We start from the raw sequence: 17947 nt of genomic DNA, 5'->3' as shown, positions 1-17947 counted from the left end.
AGTCATTATTGGATTCCGACTATGGAAGTCTTCCTATTACCGTCTCCTCCTTACATTTATACTTCAAATTTGGTTGAATAAAGCTTACATAGTATTTAAATTGAGCTTTCTTTGTACCCATCATTAAATTCTTCAAAAATTACAAAGATGTAAATACAATGAAGTTACTATGTAAGAATCTCATACAATTTTTATTATGGAAATTAACATTTTCAAAATTGTTGAAGTATTCTTTCATGTGATATGAAAATATATATATATATATGGCAATTTAGTTATGAGGAAAAATCTCTAGCTTAATTGCCATATAGTTTCATACCTTACTATTCTAGTTCTACTTAAATATCGAAAATCTATACAAAAATATAACATTTTATGTGGATACATGAAATATATATACACTAGCTAATGCATTTGATGCACTGATGTCAAATTGAAATGTGATTTTCTGGAAAGTTTGGCTCCATTCCATTAAAATACTTTATTTTTTTAAACCTTGATATTTTGCAATTCAAATTTAAAGCATTCAGGTTGTCAACAAGTATTTTACCTCAAAACTATTTAGTATTTTGCTGAATGTTTGCTAGGACTGCTTCTGTCAACCAGTCAAACCTTATGATTTGCTTGCAAACAAATATATTAACTCTTGTCAAAGCAAGAAGTGGATGTATATTTGAGTAAGGCCTCTAACCTTAAATATTTTTTAACATATTTTATTTCAACAAATTTGTCCATATGGTACACGTGTGTATGAGGAGAAAAACTACTTTCAGTGGAAAGATTAACTCACTAATTTTTCATTAATAAATGCTTGAATATGGATGTCAGATACCAAAAACAAGTGTAGCATTCAAACCACATTTAAACATTAAATAAGAAAAACATTAACGGATTTTTTTTTTTAATTAACCTTATTTAATATATATTGTACTCGTATGAATATTTTGGCTACATATTTGCAGACATGTTTCAGCTAATGCTTTTTTTTCACCATCTAGTCAGCAGAAGCATCATCAGCCTGACCTGATGGCGAAAGTGAAAAAGCAAACAGTTGTTTTATCACTTATACGTTCTGTCACTCTAAATCTATATTTGTATTAGTTGGTATTTCTATAAAAGTGGAATTCTCGCTCAGCTGGTGAGCTTATGTAAATTTAAGCTTGAAAGCAAATCATGGTCTGAAGGCTTCAAGATGAGAAACTGCCAATCACCATTCACTGTTAACTCTTTACAAACGTCTAACAAAAATAAATTTCTCGACTATCATTCATTGCTCAGACATAAATCAAATTAAAGTGAATGAAAATTGTGTGTGTGTGTGTGTGTGTGTGTGTGTGTGTGTATCAAAAATGTGTTCGCCCAGCATAACCACGTCCTTGCATCTTTTGACTTGTATAAACCAGCATGTTCCATCAAAAATCAGACAAGGGAGGATGAGGTCTGGTAGTCTCCCTCCTTCTGCAGCCTTGGACTCTGTTATTGGCCAGCATTTGGTTGACAACCCGTGCTGTGCCGATAGATATAAAATAGAATGGTTCGAGGTGTTACATAGAGCGTACTCCAGAAACCAACAGAGTACAAAATAGACTTCGTGGCTTAGTGGGGGATGCCCTTTTCTCTACCCTGCAACCTCTCTCCTACAGAAGAGACGTTGCGAGCCTATCCTTGTTTTATCGTTATTTCCATGGCAGGTGCTCGTCTGAACTCCAATCTCTGGTCCCCCCTCGCCAATCTTTCACGAAAAACACCCGTCTAGCTGAATCCACTGTGAAAAATTTCCCCCACTCTGTATCTGTGCCTAAATCAAAACGCGGATTCCATGAACGGGGTTTCTTTCTTAGAACTGCATGCCTGTGGAACTCTGTTCCGTCTGCCTGCTTCCCACCGGACTACAGCTTGGATGTCTTCAAGTCCAACGTTAACAAGTTCTTGATGAACTGCCCCCTTAAGTAAACACTTCATCGGATCTCCACACTAACGTAATGTACTTGCAATAACCCTTATCCCTGAGTGGCTTCCGGGCCTTGATAAGTGGTGACCACTGTGTAAAAAAAAAAAAAAAAAAAAAAAAAAAAACCATTTAAAGATTTTGGAGTCTGTCTCTATTGTGCCGGCAAAAGGAAACAGCAAACGCATTGTTTCTCTTTGGGGAACTTTGAATCTTTTCTCCCGCTTTATTCCCCCCCCCCCCTCGTTGTGCCAATATTTTAAGCGTTTTTAAACGTTAATAAACTTAATTTTAGTTGTCCCCGTACTTTTGGCACATTCAATAGTTCCCCATTAGAACATTTCAAACTTTCGACATAATATTATTTTTTACGCTATCGATTTTCTCCTGATGATGAGATGATAGCCGAAAGAGCTCTTGAGAAACTTCCGCCTATTTTATTTAAAACTATATATATATGGATGTACATTTAGAAAACCAATTAATACAACCTATATATATATATATATATATATATATATATATTACACACACACTAGCAGGGAGACCCCAATGTCCAGGATTAAATGAGGATCAACAATGTTCCACCCTCTCATACTTTTGTCATCAAAATCTGTGGAATCGGCCATTTAAAAATTTTTATCAAATCGATTGATTTCCTGCTCTAGTTGGGAATCCATTGTAGTGCATTGGGAAAAAGTTTCACATGCCTCCTTACAGTGATTTAGTCCACAGTACATTGTAGTCTACATTGCACTGTAGAGAACCTACTGTTGATTTTTATGAAATTATCTTTATATGTAATAGCTTGAATTAAAATTTAAAATACATGCTTCAATTGTGCTCTAAACAAACCTTCAATTCTAAGTCGTCCCTAACATATCAAAGAACCTACTGTGGATTTTATATATTGTGCCTTTCGGCTCGTGGGGTAATAAAACTTCTCAAATGCACTTGCGATGTTAGGCTATGTAAGGTGTTAATTTTGGTCAAAATCGCCTGTTTCTTCTTTCATTGGATTATTTTGATTATTGATAGTTATTAAAGACATTCTGATATAAACCAAGAACACTGCCAGGTACATACAGTACCTTTGCGTGTAATTTCATACAGATTTGCCCAGCCGTTTTAGAGTCCATAGGGAACGAACTCACACATACAAGTTCCTTTTTAGAAGTTAAATACAATTTTTTGTGAGATTGAACATTTTCAACAACTCCTAACGGTTTCTTAAACCAAATGTGAGATTATGAAAATTAATGCGTTTGTTTTAAAAACATGTGCAAGAATGACGTTGCACTTTTTTAGAAATTCGTCATGGCCATTTTTTATTTATTTTTTTTTATATTCTTCTATGGATTGCTTTCGTTCATATCGCTTTGAAAAAATATTTTATTTGCCTACTCCTGTTCTGAGATATATACACAGAAATCAGAAAAGATGGGTAATGAATACGATGTATTTTTTTTTTTTCTTTTCCTGGGATTATGTTGTGTTAATTATTCATTTCCAGTTCGGTCAACATTAATCTCCAGAAGTTAAAAAAGAAAAGAAAAATCTTTGACAAATATTCAGTCTTTTGATTTAATTTTCACACACATAAAAAGATGTCCAAAAATTAAGATTAATTGAATTTCAACAAAGAGAGCAATTATATATTTTTATTATTCTTTATATAAATACAGTCATATCTTGCTACGATGTGTGGACCGGTTCAATTATATTTGATTTCATCAGGCAAGAAAAATGAAAATACAAAAATTAAAAAAGGTTCCAGACCTTTTCAAATTTTGAGGAGAGAAAAAATGCCATGACTGACATGAAACAAAATGAAAGAACTTTAATTCGGTGTTTAAGATTCGTAATAAGAACATTTATTACATTTTTAAGGATAATAGAAATACAAACAATACATTTGTAATTAAATAAAACGACATTCGTACATAAGCGACATTCTTATTTAATAATTTCATTCAATGAAATCTCTCTCCGCTTCAATGAAAGCTTCTATTTGAGATCTAAACCTTTGGCAGGCGCATATAAGATGATCCTCGTCTATGTTGTCCATTATTTTATGGTTGCTTTCAGAGAATTTTTGGTTTTGTGAAGATGTCTGTTAACATCTCTCAACAATGCACCACACATAATAATCCAATCGATTAAGGTGTGGAGAGCTTGGAGGTCACAATTTGGTCAAAATTCTTTTCGCCTGGGGGGGGGCGGGAAACATACCTTGTTCAGCAGGATGTTTCCATTTGAGTCTCTTTGATCTCGCTAAACGATTTTCTTTGGTCTCTGACACAAATTGGCCTCTCTTCATCACATAGGACTTGTATTGGAGATTCTCATGGACAGTCCTTCAGATTGTGGCTTCGGAGACAGATCTTTTTCAATTGACCTTATTGACTTCTGGGGGCTCTCGTCAATGATATTCTGAACTTGTTGAATAAATTCGTGTTCTAATGCTGTCAGAACGTTGCTGGTGCTTTTTACGTTTAGCAACAGGAGAAAATTGGCCATCATTATCTTCTAACTCATTGCAAACTTTAAAAACAAAGGATCAGGCAACTTTAAGAAATTTGCAATGTTCTGCCATTATTGCAACTATTACAGCATGTCTTTTCATTTCCTATGTTAGTTTATCTCCCATAATTGATTGGTTTTTAGAAATAAAAAAAAGGTAAGTTAATACACAGGAAAGAATTGGTAAAATAAGTGATGCTCTACAACACTAAACACACCATATATATATATATATATATATATATATATATATATATATATATATATATATATATATATATATATATGTCCATACCGAGATTGATTAACTTTGTTTCTATTCTACATTTTCTTTTTATCATAAAAAATATTCAAACTAATTTTATTCCCTTATATATATATTTTACACTATCGCAAGGCCTAGATAATGCCCAGGAGGAAGCTCTTAGAACAGCTACTACACTACTCCTTCTAAATTGATCATTAAAAGATAGTAATAGTATAGTTCGGCTTCAGACAGATACCAAATCTCTATTAGCAAAAGATATATATAATTAGTGCGTGTAAATTTCTTTGCCTCCTTTCTGGCTTATGAGTTTTTGAAGCTAAAAATATCAACCAATAATTCCAAATCTGATTGTCATATTATCTTTGGTTTTTAATTCAATGCCAAATTATATGAAACATGTAAGGAAAAGAAATCTAAAGTTTTTTTTTTTCTTTTACTTTTCTCTTTGTAAATTCTTGTAATAAAGAGACGCCGTTGGAGTAAATTGATTCCTTTTCACTTTACTTGTGTATTAAGGTCACTTAAGACTTCTATTTTGCGAACTCCTGTTGGATTTGAAACCTCTCAGTTCAAATTGCATCTTCATCAATGTATGCTGTTCTAGTTCCTAGCAGTCTTTTCCAAGACGGATCTCTCCTTTTTGTTGGTAGGAAGGTGAAGGGTAACTCGGGGTGGTGAATGCTCTTCCTCCATTAAATGGGGGAGGAGACACTAGCTTATTCCCCAGCACTTATGCTGGCTGACATGTTTTCTTTGGATCTGAGGAAAGGAAAGCAATTGACTCCAATGATAATAGAAACGTGTCCTTCCACCCCTTTGTCTTGATTCGTTTGCTTTGTTTTTATCTGGTTTTCTTTGTCTATTTTCAGGGTCTCCAGTTTCTTCCTTTCTATGACTTTCAGACAGCCCTCCTCTTTATCTGTCCTCCTCCTTTTACTCTATCCTACCGTCATTAGGGTTATATTAACGATTTCTAGTGTTCATTAGGGATATAATTGAAAACTAAGACCTATATCATGATCAAACAACTTTTCTCATGGGAGAAATTTAAAATGAGGAATCAATGATGTTAATTAAATTTTTTTTTTTTTTACAATATTGTGAAGTATGTGTGGGATATTTTTAAACACTGAAGGCAATGCCTTATTTTAGAAATTAAAGGATAAAAAAATATCTCTTATCGAGTTGTGGACTGGGAGCAGGAGTACACGATGATGTTATTTATTGGACAATTCCAGGTGACTTAAGCAGTGTTGGTATAGTACCTTGGTATGTCTGTTTTCATCTTTATCTAGCTTCTATTGTTTCATAGTGCATATGAAAAAATGTTTCAAGTTTCACAGAAAAAAATTCTTAGGTACCCATTCATGCAATTACTAAGATTGTACTGAGATATTTTCATTGTAAAAAATCATTAACATCAGAAATTGTTTTTAAGCAAAAATAATTCGCTTTGAACTAATACCAAATACTCTTTGTCTACAAAAAAAAGGTTGCAATACCCTTTATTTTTGGCAGATTATCATAAAAAGGTTACATAAAAAAGGATTTATGGTAATTTCTTCAAATTTATACAACACGTATCCAGTAAAGGAAATAATCCACTTTACATTGTAAAAGCTACCTTAGTAATGTGTACTCTGCCTATTCATTTTAACTAATCAAGTTCCTACTTGTGTTCAAAGAAAAAATCCCCAAACCATAATTCAAGTGTGTATTATATATATGTGTGCGTGTGTGTGTATGTATGTATGTATGTATGTGTGTACATTTCCCTACCAAACTGTCAATTTTCAGTCTACAGACTCAAGATTTGACATAAGGGGTATTGAGATTTGGGAAAATATTTTTAATCGGTTTTCAGCCAGAAATTTGTCTGTCAAAGTTCAACGATTTGACCTTTTAAAACTCTACCAAACTCCTCTGCCAATTTTGGGTCTAAACACTTGAAATTTTAGATGTAGGTTACTTGGACATGTATCAAACTTTTTAATTCGATTTGAGACCAAAACAAATGCTAAGGGGTCAAAATTGGGGTCAATTTTTTTTTACCTCTGCGGTCTCTACCAAATTACTCGGCCAATTTTTGGTCTAAACATTTGAAATTTTACATGAAGTGTATTCAGACATAGGGCAAGCTTTTTAATCGGTTTTTGGCTGAAAATTTGACTGTTAAAGTTCAAAAGATTTTACCTTTGCAGTCTCAAGCAAACTATTCAGCCAATTTTGGGTCTAAACATTTGAAAGTTTATATAAAGGGTATTCAGACATATAGCAAGCTTAATTTTGTTGGCAAAAATTTGGCTGCCAAGAGGTCAGTTTAGAGTTGACCTTTACCGACTCTACCAAACTCCTCCGCCAATTTTGGGTCTAAACACTTGAAATTTTAGATGTAGTTTAGCTAGACACAAGTCAAACTTTATATATATGCACATAAAGTTATGAACAGTACATAGGTGACCGAACAAAGCCGGGCTGAACTGCTAGTATATAAATAAACTAAGATTAGGAAAATCAAAAATGTATCCAGCAGTAGAATTGGTTAAATGTTTGCTTAAGTAAAAGAATACAGCCTAAAAATTTATGTATCATTTGTATGGCTTGCTCAACTGCAACCGCGTTTCAGAGAGATCACTTCATCAGAACCAGAATAATTTGGTTGCACTTGAGTAAGCTACACTAATTTTTATATAATATTTATGCAGTTTTACCAAATATTGTGCACCTTTCGAAAAATATTGGCTCATAGTTAAGAAATACATCTGCACTTGATTAATTATATTTTAGATGAAAAACAATTGTCTTTAAGACAAATTTGATGAAAATCTGTGCCTAAACCTAAACGTAGATTCCATGAACAAAGCTTCTTTCTTAGAACTGCACGCCTGTGGAATTGTCTTCCGTTTTCCTGCTTTCCGGCTGACTACAATATGGTTGTGTTCAAGTCTAAAGTAAATAAGTTCTTGATGAGTCGTTCCATATAAGTTATCAAATTTACCAAATTTTCATTACTAATGATTACTATATTGACCAATTTCTACTGTACACTCTTTAACCCTTATCCTTGAGTGGCCTCTGGGCCTTGATAATGTGGTGATGCCTTTGTAAACCCCCCCCCCCAAAAAAAAAACCATTTGGTGCTAAAAGTCTTTCTTGCTTCCATGAGCTGAGTATGGTATCTTGTTAGGTCCCCCACTCCCTTACCTTTTCTACTGATGACTATTTGTGCCCCTCTTCCCCCAGGCAATGTAGATATTTTGAACATATTTTTCTCCTATTAAATTTCGAAAATATTCCGGAGAGAAATCCATGGATCAATATTGGTTTGTTACTTTTTGATAATTCGGATCGCTTATGCTGGCAGAATGACGCAATGAGCCGAACAAAATTGTGTGGCTGTTTTAAAATGCATCAATATCAGCGATATGCTGAGGCTATAAGACGTCCATTATGTCGGCCCACTCACTGATATGAGTGTCTACATGCTGGCAGGTTAGAATGTCTAGCACAAAGAAAGTATTCAACTCCTTCCTAGGTGAATTATTTCTATGGAAAATCTCATTTTGAATCTGATTCTTCAATTAAGTGAAAGCTAGCAGTGAAAACTGACACACTAACAAAACTTTCCTTCACTGCTGAAGCTATTTAATTCTTGAGGCAGCTAGTATATTTGTGCCAGAATCATGCAGTATCTATCTAAACAGTAATATCTATCCAGTCCATTTTGTAATGCAAATTTTCTCTAATTTGTGATGACATAATCATTCAAATACTACCATGTTTGAATATATAGTCAAGTGGCAGTTTTAGTCATTGAGAACTGCTTTAATGCTTCACCGCTCAATCATTTTTCGACCCAATTTCAAACAATTATTACAGTTTATAGATCACCTTCTCAGCTATATTGTGAAAACAAATTTTTTCGTTCAGTGAAACAAGTTATGATAAATTTACTGGTGTTCAAAATCGTAAAAATTCATAAGGTGAGCAACGTTTATGACTGGTTTCTATAAACGCATCGCTTCTGTGACTAGTGTTGCTACTAATTCACCGCTCTCGCGAAAAGAGAAGTAACAAGTGAGACAGAATGAAAAAAAGATTGTTTTACATATGTGTATCTTTTGCTATGGGGCAAAAAAAGACTGAAATTAAACAAAGAACAAGTAAATTTACTGGAAGCCTGGAAAAATCATGGATTACAATAAAAAAAATGCGAGCATGAAAAGTAATATGGTTAAGCTTAAACATGGAAAAGAAAAGGTAAGATATTCTCGTAAAAATATAATAAATTTATAACTTAAAATATTGCAGTATTAAGATTTTTTTTTCATTCAATATAATATATAATCCTTAATACTGCAATATTTTAAGTTATAAATTTATATTTTTTACTAGAATATCTTACCCCTTTTCTTTTCCTTGTTTATGCTTAACCATATTACTTTTCATGCTCGCATTTTTCTATTGTAATAATATATGTAACGAGTCTTAAAGACGGACTTAGATCTGATGACTTCAGGAGTATTAAATAATAAATCTGGACAGGATATAGATGATGTACATGTTAGATATGGACATGTTAAAAGAATGGAGTTTTTAAGGTAGCAGTTCACAAAGATCAAGGAAGACATGAGAAACGATAAAGATGGATTAGAGAAAGAGGGATAGGTAAAAACCTGGTCAGAGATAGGTTAGTTTGGAAATCAATCTCTAAAAGCCGTCCAACATTTATCATGTAAAACAAAAAGGATTTTATTATTGTGCCTTTGCCGGATAAAAATATTAAAAATAAAGTATTTAGAAAGAGGTTAATAAATCCATTCTAACGTTTCCGAATTTTTAAGATGAGGATTGGTTACTCATATTTGAATTCTTCAGACTACTGTTCTCATCTTGAGTGTCATTTTTACGTTTCGGTTGATGTAACCTTGGACCGCATGACTGAAAAATACAATTGCAAATTACCTGGTACCTCTATCCAGTTATGTCTGATGGAATGCGAGTATGCTACCACTGTGAAGTAAAGGATTCCATTCGAAATTCAATCCAAATTCTCGAGTTTGACAAATATTCTTGAGTTCGACAAGATACATCTGTAGATCGGAGGTAACATCGACCAAAACGTTTTGAAAAATGACCTTCAAGAGAAGAGCAGTAGTCCGGAGAATCCAAATGTGAAAAGCATTCTTGCTTTGTCATGTGAAACGAAAAATACTGATCGATTCCGAAATCTGGAATCGATAAAACAAACACTTTGGAAGCATTAGATTGGACCTGTGAAAATTCCACTGTTCAAAAAAAAAAAAAATAAAAAAAATAAAACCATATTCTCATTTAAGACTTTCCTTTTATAAAAAAAACAAAAAAACACACAGAACAAAAGTTTTAATTATTTTAGATTCATTTTAATATTTTGCTTAGTAAAAGCCTGAAAATATTCTTCCAAAGAGGATGGTGTCCCCCACCTCACCATTCAGACACGAAAGGTAGTTAATTTAAAAAAAATTCTTTCGCTTCCCTACTTTGTTTTCTTGTACTTTTCGTTTTCTGGTTCTCCGGTCACTTGCACCTTTCTCCCTCCTCCCACCCGCTAGGCCAATCTACGATAAACAAATGGACACATTCCTCTCAACAAATGCTCGTAATTAAACAGATTTTTCTATAGTTAGAAACTAGCATCAGTTTTTCTGTACCCAGACCTGACAATATACATGGATGTTAATTTTAATTTTTTCAGCATGACCCCCCCCCCTTTTTTTTTGTTTTTATAATTCTTGAAGTAAATACATAGTTGGATAGACTTGACTGTTAACTAAGCTTTTGCAAGGATTTTTTTTTTTTAATGGCAATCACTTCACTCAAGGCATGAAACTGCTGGATTTAAGGAGCTAAAAAAAAAAAAAAGAAAAAAAAAAGGAAAATGCTTAAAGGTAAAAAACAAAACTAGCCAACCACAAGATGATGTATATATTCCGGCCTAGAAAACGGCAATTCTTCCATCTTTGTTAGAAACATCGCTTGTGGATTGTGAGGACTAAAGGACAAAATAAGGGAAGCAAGTGTTAAGGCCTTTTTCTCCAAGGCTTTTTTTTCTCTTAAGATGTGGATGTAATGGTATTTTCACTTTTATTGTTTCCACTTATTGTTTAACTTCAACTATTGAAATATAAGAGCTATGTAATTTTTGATCATGAGGAATATCATTTCTGTTAAAAATGATGAAATATCAAAAACAAAGCTGGAACCAAGGAAACTAAATATTAAATGACAATTTACTAAACAACCATTATTTAATTTTGTAGAAGAAAAAAAAAATATTACAAAATGGAAAAACAAGACCTGTAATCAATGTTAGAAAAGACTAACAATGCCTCTTTGAGAAACTGGCGTAAGAACAAATGATTCTCTACCAGATTATGAAATGTAATTTGTGCTCATGAGGTAAGAAAGTGGATCCTCCCCAGATGTGGCAACAGCTCTTCATCTTAGTACTTCATATCTAACTCTTGTATAGAAAATTTCACTGAGTGTCTATTTCTTCAGTGATAGAATGATCCAACCATTTTTGCAACGACCTTAGCAACAAAAATTAGATCTTTCATTTAAAATTTCTTTTTGCACCCCCTCCTCTCTCTTTGCACCCCCCCTCTTTGCATCTGCGAACTGTTTATAAAACAATAACTCCCCTATGTTTCCTATAGTCATTAATATTTGCTTAGGACTAACCTTCCCCCAAATCTTTAGTTTTTCAAACCGACATCGTTCCAAAACCAAATTTAACAATAATTTCACAGATCATGTATTAAACATATTCCAAACATATCCATCATTAGAAGAAAAAGTACTATTAGCATATTTACAATTGACATTTATGAAAAACAATAACTTTTACAAGACAAAAGATTAGATCTTGCTCTGCCTTTTTAAGATAGAAATGTTTACTGGTGAATCCCAGATATTCTTCAAAATGTGGGAGAATTAATCCTTTATATTTTCTCGCTTTTTTTCAGGCACAATCAAAGAGAAACAATCTGTCGGTTCCTAGGACAGATGCACTATCAAAATCAATTACAAATGAAAAAAAAAATGAAGATAAAATTTCTTAATGAAAATTAATTAGTTTGCATATTAACAAATGAAAATAAAAGTTTTTAAATAATGAAAATTAATAAATTAGTTTGCATATTAACAAAGGCAATGAATGATTTTTTTTCTGAAAGGAATTATTTGAAATGTTTTCAGTTGTAGAGAAGTTGTGATTGCTAATAAAAAAATATAAAATCTTATTTCTGGTTTCAATTTGTTTAATTCATAAAAAAAAATCCCTAATTTTGAATTTTTCTCAAATTATTTTGATGAAAATGTCTACTTTAATACAATGCGAATAAAATTGATTTAAAGTGGTTATTTTCATAAAGAAAAGATTTTAATATTTAAAAAAATTTATGCAAATAAATCCGTTTCAGACTTTTTTCAGAAACAATTTAAAAATGAAACAATTTGACAAATGTAGTTAAAATATGAAATATTTTAGGTAGAATAGTAATACAAATTTAAATAGAAATAATTATATAAAAGAAAAACGCTTGAAAATCGACAAGATTGGTAAAAAAAAAAAAAATTGCAAATGGTAACTGGTGCCATGTTAATAAAACTTGAATTCTAATACTATACTTGTGTGCGTATATGTATATAAAACGGTACTCTATACCATTCTCGATATCACGCACAAAAAATATAGCTTTGCTTATGGACATAACGATGCATATCCGATATCTTGTAACAGTATCAATATATGCTGAAGTATCGATGCTTTGATGTAGCATATTTGCTGATCCAAACGACTTCCGGTTTTGAAACTTCTCAGAAATAAACAATGTCCCTATTTACAATGCCTCCCCACGGGACAGTGTTAGACATCTGGATCTTTTTTTAACGTGGGGAAAAGGAACAAAAATAAAAATTCTCAGTCGTGAAGGATGTCTTTTCCACTGACAGAACAAGAAATTGGAGTGCAGCATCTGAAGAACAGATACTAAACAATGTTACTTAATTTGAAGACCCCCCCCCCCGACAAAAATTTAGGGCAAAACAGAAGAATATCCTTAAACTTGTTTAAAAATAAGTTTATTTTACAGAAGCATTGAAAATATTTATAAATATGTTAACAAGGTTAAAAAAATATAAATTTTTAACATAAATTAAATATAAAACGTAAAGGAACATATTAGCTGGGTTTTCAGATTAACGACCGTAGATCTGGGGAGGGAGTGTCATCAAATTTACACCGTTTACTTCGGAGGACTTTCAAAATGAACTGGTCAATTAATACGCCACACCGCCGATACTTTTAACAGCTATAATTATTCTTGCTGGTGCTATTTATATAACTGCATAAACTAAAACTGAAAAATAAAGTGTAATGTTACATAGCTATAAAAAAAAGAAGATAAATTTCTATAAAAAAATTATAGTATTTTATTCTGTATTAATTTCATAAGAATGCATAAATGACCTTCGTTTTAGTCAAAATTGTCCTTGAGCCAACTTTTGTTATTGAAGCAATGGATTTAGTTTTAGTTATTCTCCTCAGGTCTTTCCTTAGATTCGAAAGATCAATTAACAAGGGTTGGTTGGTCATATCAAGGTTGCAGCATGTGTTTGTATGTGTGTAAACTGCACACGTATTCTGCACTGGTTTATCTTTTATAGAGATTAGTGTTGGGACGATTAATTGGAATTGGAAAAAATCATAACTTATTTTTGAGGTATCAGAGTGGGAAAATGTTGTGCCTATTTTCTGATGACCCCCGCTCCCCTCCTCCCCAACCCGATTCTTTTGTCTCCATATTTTTGTTTGAAACTAAATTTTCTATTGCTGGTACTTAGTTTAAAATCTATAAATATTTTAAATATATGTAAAACTAACCTAGATCCCATCTCAAATTTAAGTTTCCGAAAATATATTCACATATTAAATGGGTATTTATACCCCACCCGACCTCAAAACAACCCTATACTTTAATATTCAGGTATTTTAAAGAATTGAGATCTAATTGCATTCAGATTAATTTTTTTAAAGTACATTTTCATGTTAGAGTATCTCCAGTAGTGATGGTACGATTCCAATATTTTTCAATATGTCCAGCTTTCGTCACATTGAAAGATTAGATGAGCATTTGGATTCCATGTTGAACAGTCGAGGTAACAATCAGTTGACAGGAGAAAGTCAAGGAAAACATAGTAAGTGATGTAGGGAATATGTGTACATCCGGGTTTCTGGGTTTCTCCTCGTAAGAATGACAGCTGGTTAAGCCATAAACACAGACTGGTACAACAGCTTCTTGGGAGAGATGTTGAAAAGTATGCAGAAAGTCTCACATTTAAGAATAGACCAGCTTCGGCCATTAATACCCGTTCAGTTAGGCGACTTACCAGATATTACTTTAATATTGTAACCAAGACTACTTGGCTTCATCAAACAAATATTTCTTTTGCGGGACATATCAGTAATATGTTATACGGGTGGATTTGAGAAAAGGAATAAAGACCTTGCCAAAGATAAATTAATTTGGAAGTCGATTTATAACAAATGTTCAATGCTAGAATTTAAAATGGGTGTTAAACCGAATCTGATGGTTCAAAACATTCACTTTCCACTGTTTTTGTATCCTCCACTCCACAATCAACTTACGCAATCCGTCTGGCTATTGCTTCACGTGCAGACAAATCTGAATATTGATTTTCACAATGTGGAGGCGGTTCATGGCTAATCTTTAAGTATCCAGATTGGAAACGGCTGGTCATCACTATCTTAACATTACTTAGCTAATCGCATTTGTTGATCCAATCGATTTTTTTTCACCGAAACATGATTTTCACAAAGTTCCAATGCAACCAATATGTGTACAAGTATAATATTAAGGGAGGTAATTTCAAAAATATTCTTATTTACAAATAAAATGTAATATTAAAAAAAAAAAAAAAAAAAAAAAATTCAAGTGATTGTTTACAAAGAACATAAAAATGGTGCTTCTGTAGTATGAGATTTGAACCGAATGCATTTTCTGGTAAAAGACACTTTTATATATTTACGTGCCATGTCAAAATTAGTATCAATTCCAAAAATTATGGAAAATGATCCAGTAGAAAAGTATGGTTTTAATGTCAATGAGTTGTTTGACGAGTTCTGTATGACAAACTGACTTATTTTACTTGCTTTCCTTGAAATACACAATTGAAAAAATACAAAATGTCAACTGATACTTTTTTTTTTTTTGTTTTTTTTTGTAAAAGCTAGATCTAGTACATTTACTGAATCATTTTTGGAATTTATACTAATTTGGACAGGACATGTAAATATGTGATAGTGTTTTTTACCTGAAATGCATTTGTTTCAAATCCCACTATTCTGCGGTCTATGATATGACCTTGACCTATATCTGATGATGAGACCCAAGCTTGCAGGCTTTGGGGAGCGTGGCACCACCCTTTAATTGCCATTGCTCTCAGGTCGACTCTGACCTGGAGTGGTAGTACCTGTTATGGTCCCAACTATGGGTTAAATAGAAACCGACTTGAAAAAAACAAATATATTCTATTAAAAAATTTTTCTTCAAAATCACTGGATTCGGCATTAAATAACTTAAAAAGGGTTGATATGCTGTAAAACAACCAACCAACCCACTATTCTGCAGAAGCAAAACAAAAATCAAATCAAAATGGTATTTGTAAAAGTAGAAGTTTCCAAGATACAGATTTTGAAAACTTGATCTTGCATGGCCTTTTCAAAACTCGATCTTGCACGGCCTTTGGAGAACACTCTGTTGGTTTGGTCACATTGTAAATAAAAATATTTTTAAAATTACCCATATCCTTCAATATATTATACTTGTACATATTGGTTGTGTTGGAACTTTTTAGTGAAAATCTTTTGTGATAAAATCGATTGGATCAACAAAAGCGATTGGCTAAATAACGTTAAGATAGTGATGACCATCCATTTCAAATCTGCATACTTCAAGATATGTGTAGTATCTGTTTTCTGTGAAAGAAATCCTAGTTCAAAGCAGTTTTTTTGTCCCCGTCTAGAGAGCTTATTTTGTTTGGAACTAAATATCGCCCATATTAAAAACTGACCTTGTGTTTAACTTTAGCTCTTAAGAAGGCAATTAAATAATCATTCTGACACAAATGAAATTACAAAAACTGATCAACATGTGACAAATCAAACTTTCACCTCACTGAAGGGAGGGAGGGTAAGAGTTAGGTTAGAGTTCAAACAAATGTACATGCACATTGTCACGTGATAATAAATGCTTTTCACCTTAAACAAGACATATTACCATTTGGAACAAAAGGGGGGGATACCATTTAAGATCATGTCTAACAGGGGGACAGTGGGGGGGGGTTGAGCTGCGAGATGGTTGTTCATATTACATTTAAACTTCTGCAGGAAGAGAATTCCAAAGTCTTGTAGTTTGAAAGAAGAAACTACTACAGTAGAAAGCTTTCTTGCATCTAGGAACCTCAACAATAAAGGGGTGGGATTTTGCCACTTGTTGCGTTAGTCGAGTATTTATGTCAAAGGAGGGCACAAGTTTATCAGCACACTTTCTATTAAAGTACTTGTAAAACAGGCCCATTGCAGTAATTGAAGCTTGCCTGATAGTGTGAAACTTATTAGACTTAAGATTCTTTTTGGAGCACATCTAAATCGAAACTAGTGGTAATTGCACCAGCCCATATGTGGCAACGATACTCCATGCATGGGTGAATTGTGGATTTGTAAAGATATAGGATGCTCTCTGGTGAGTAATTTTCTAGCATGTTAGAGGGAGCCCACCTTTGCTTGAGCTTTGGCAATGTCCTCAATGTATTTATTCCGATTCATGTTGCCTGTGAATTTAAAGCAAGGAAGTCTGAAGGATGGTCTCCGAAGTAAGGCATCATTTGTTATGGCAATCAGCGTTTAGGTTTTTGTTAGATAAGAATTACCTTGGTAGCATTAAATGTCACCATCCACTTATCGGCCCCATTCCACTGCTGAGTGGAGGTCGTTTTTTTAAGTTTCTGCTATTATCTTGAATGTGTACATTCATTTTTTTTCCTCATATCTAGTGTTATTAGCAAATATACCCATCTCCGACACAACTTTATCACGGTCTATATATGTGTTATTTTGTCATGCTTACATTTTTTTTTCTTCCGAGTGACTGTCATTTAATTGTTATGACTTTACATTTCTTGTATTAAATAATTTTACCAAGAATTCACAACTTTTGGTTTAGATTATAGCCGATGCCACTCAAGTCATTTATTTTTTTTTATAAATTTCGCCAAGAATTCTTCCGAATTTTTGGTTTCGATTATAGCTAAGGGAACTCGAGTTATATATTTTTTCTTCATAAATTTTCGTTTCCGTTTCGATTTAGGCTGATGCACTTAAGTCATGGATATATTTTATTTTTGATTTCCCAACTTTATAATATATAAGAATCGATAGAAAATTGACTATCATAACGTATACGAAATCTTCATAAATTAAAATATATTTAAGCCTATTTTATGACCGGGCTATGCCAGGCGTCCCTGCTACCTCAGATAAGTACTTTTGCAGTTTAAACAAAAGAGCTACAATAATATCAGAGCGTCTCCATTTACGCTGAACATCCACAGAATATATTACATATCCCGCTAGTTTTATGTCAAAATATTATCGACCTTCTGAATATACTTACGAATAAGATGCTGCCCGTCCCTAAAAACCTCCATTGTCATCAGAGTTTTAGAGTATGAGTGAATTCATTGTTTTAGCAATTTGTCTTTACATGTTTTCCTGCTTGAGAATAGTTAGACGCAAGTGGTTGGTTTTTAATATTTAACTCCACAAAAATGGGCACTCTATGTTGGAACAAAAATAAAACTTGCCAAGAATTAGGATTTCTCACAGAGCAAATATCAAGCTCTTTGTAACTCAGACGCTTGAGGAATCCGATTCTAAAATTTTAAGTTAAATTCCAAGAGCAGTGAAAAAAATATGAAAAGTTATACAAAATGCTAGTATGGCTACTGCGGTCTTAACTGCTGTAGATTATAAAAACAAAAGTAAAAAATAAATGATCCACGCGATATTGTAATTTGAAATATGTACAGAAACAAAAGTAAATATGACCCGTTTGAGATTTCAATTTGCAACCTTATGTGAA

General features: G+C 32.9%; 1 protein-coding gene across 4 annotated transcripts in view; it reads left to right on the top strand.

Moving 5' to 3' along the window:
* LOC145246744 (F-box/LRR-repeat protein 2-like) overlaps window positions 1-17947 on the top strand; it is a 423804-nt gene that overhangs the window by 129186 nt on the left and 276671 nt on the right. The gene's annotated exons all lie outside the window — the stretch shown is intronic.

This window comes from Euprymna scolopes, chromosome 24, assembly GCF_053919585.1.
Source record: "Euprymna scolopes isolate OS-2025 chromosome 24, ASM5391958v1, whole genome shotgun sequence".
Lineage (NCBI taxonomy): Eukaryota > Metazoa > Mollusca > Cephalopoda > Sepiida > Sepiolidae > Euprymna > Euprymna scolopes.
The sequence above is the reverse complement of the archived record's forward strand: the minus strand, read 5'-3'. Positions and strand labels throughout refer to the sequence as shown.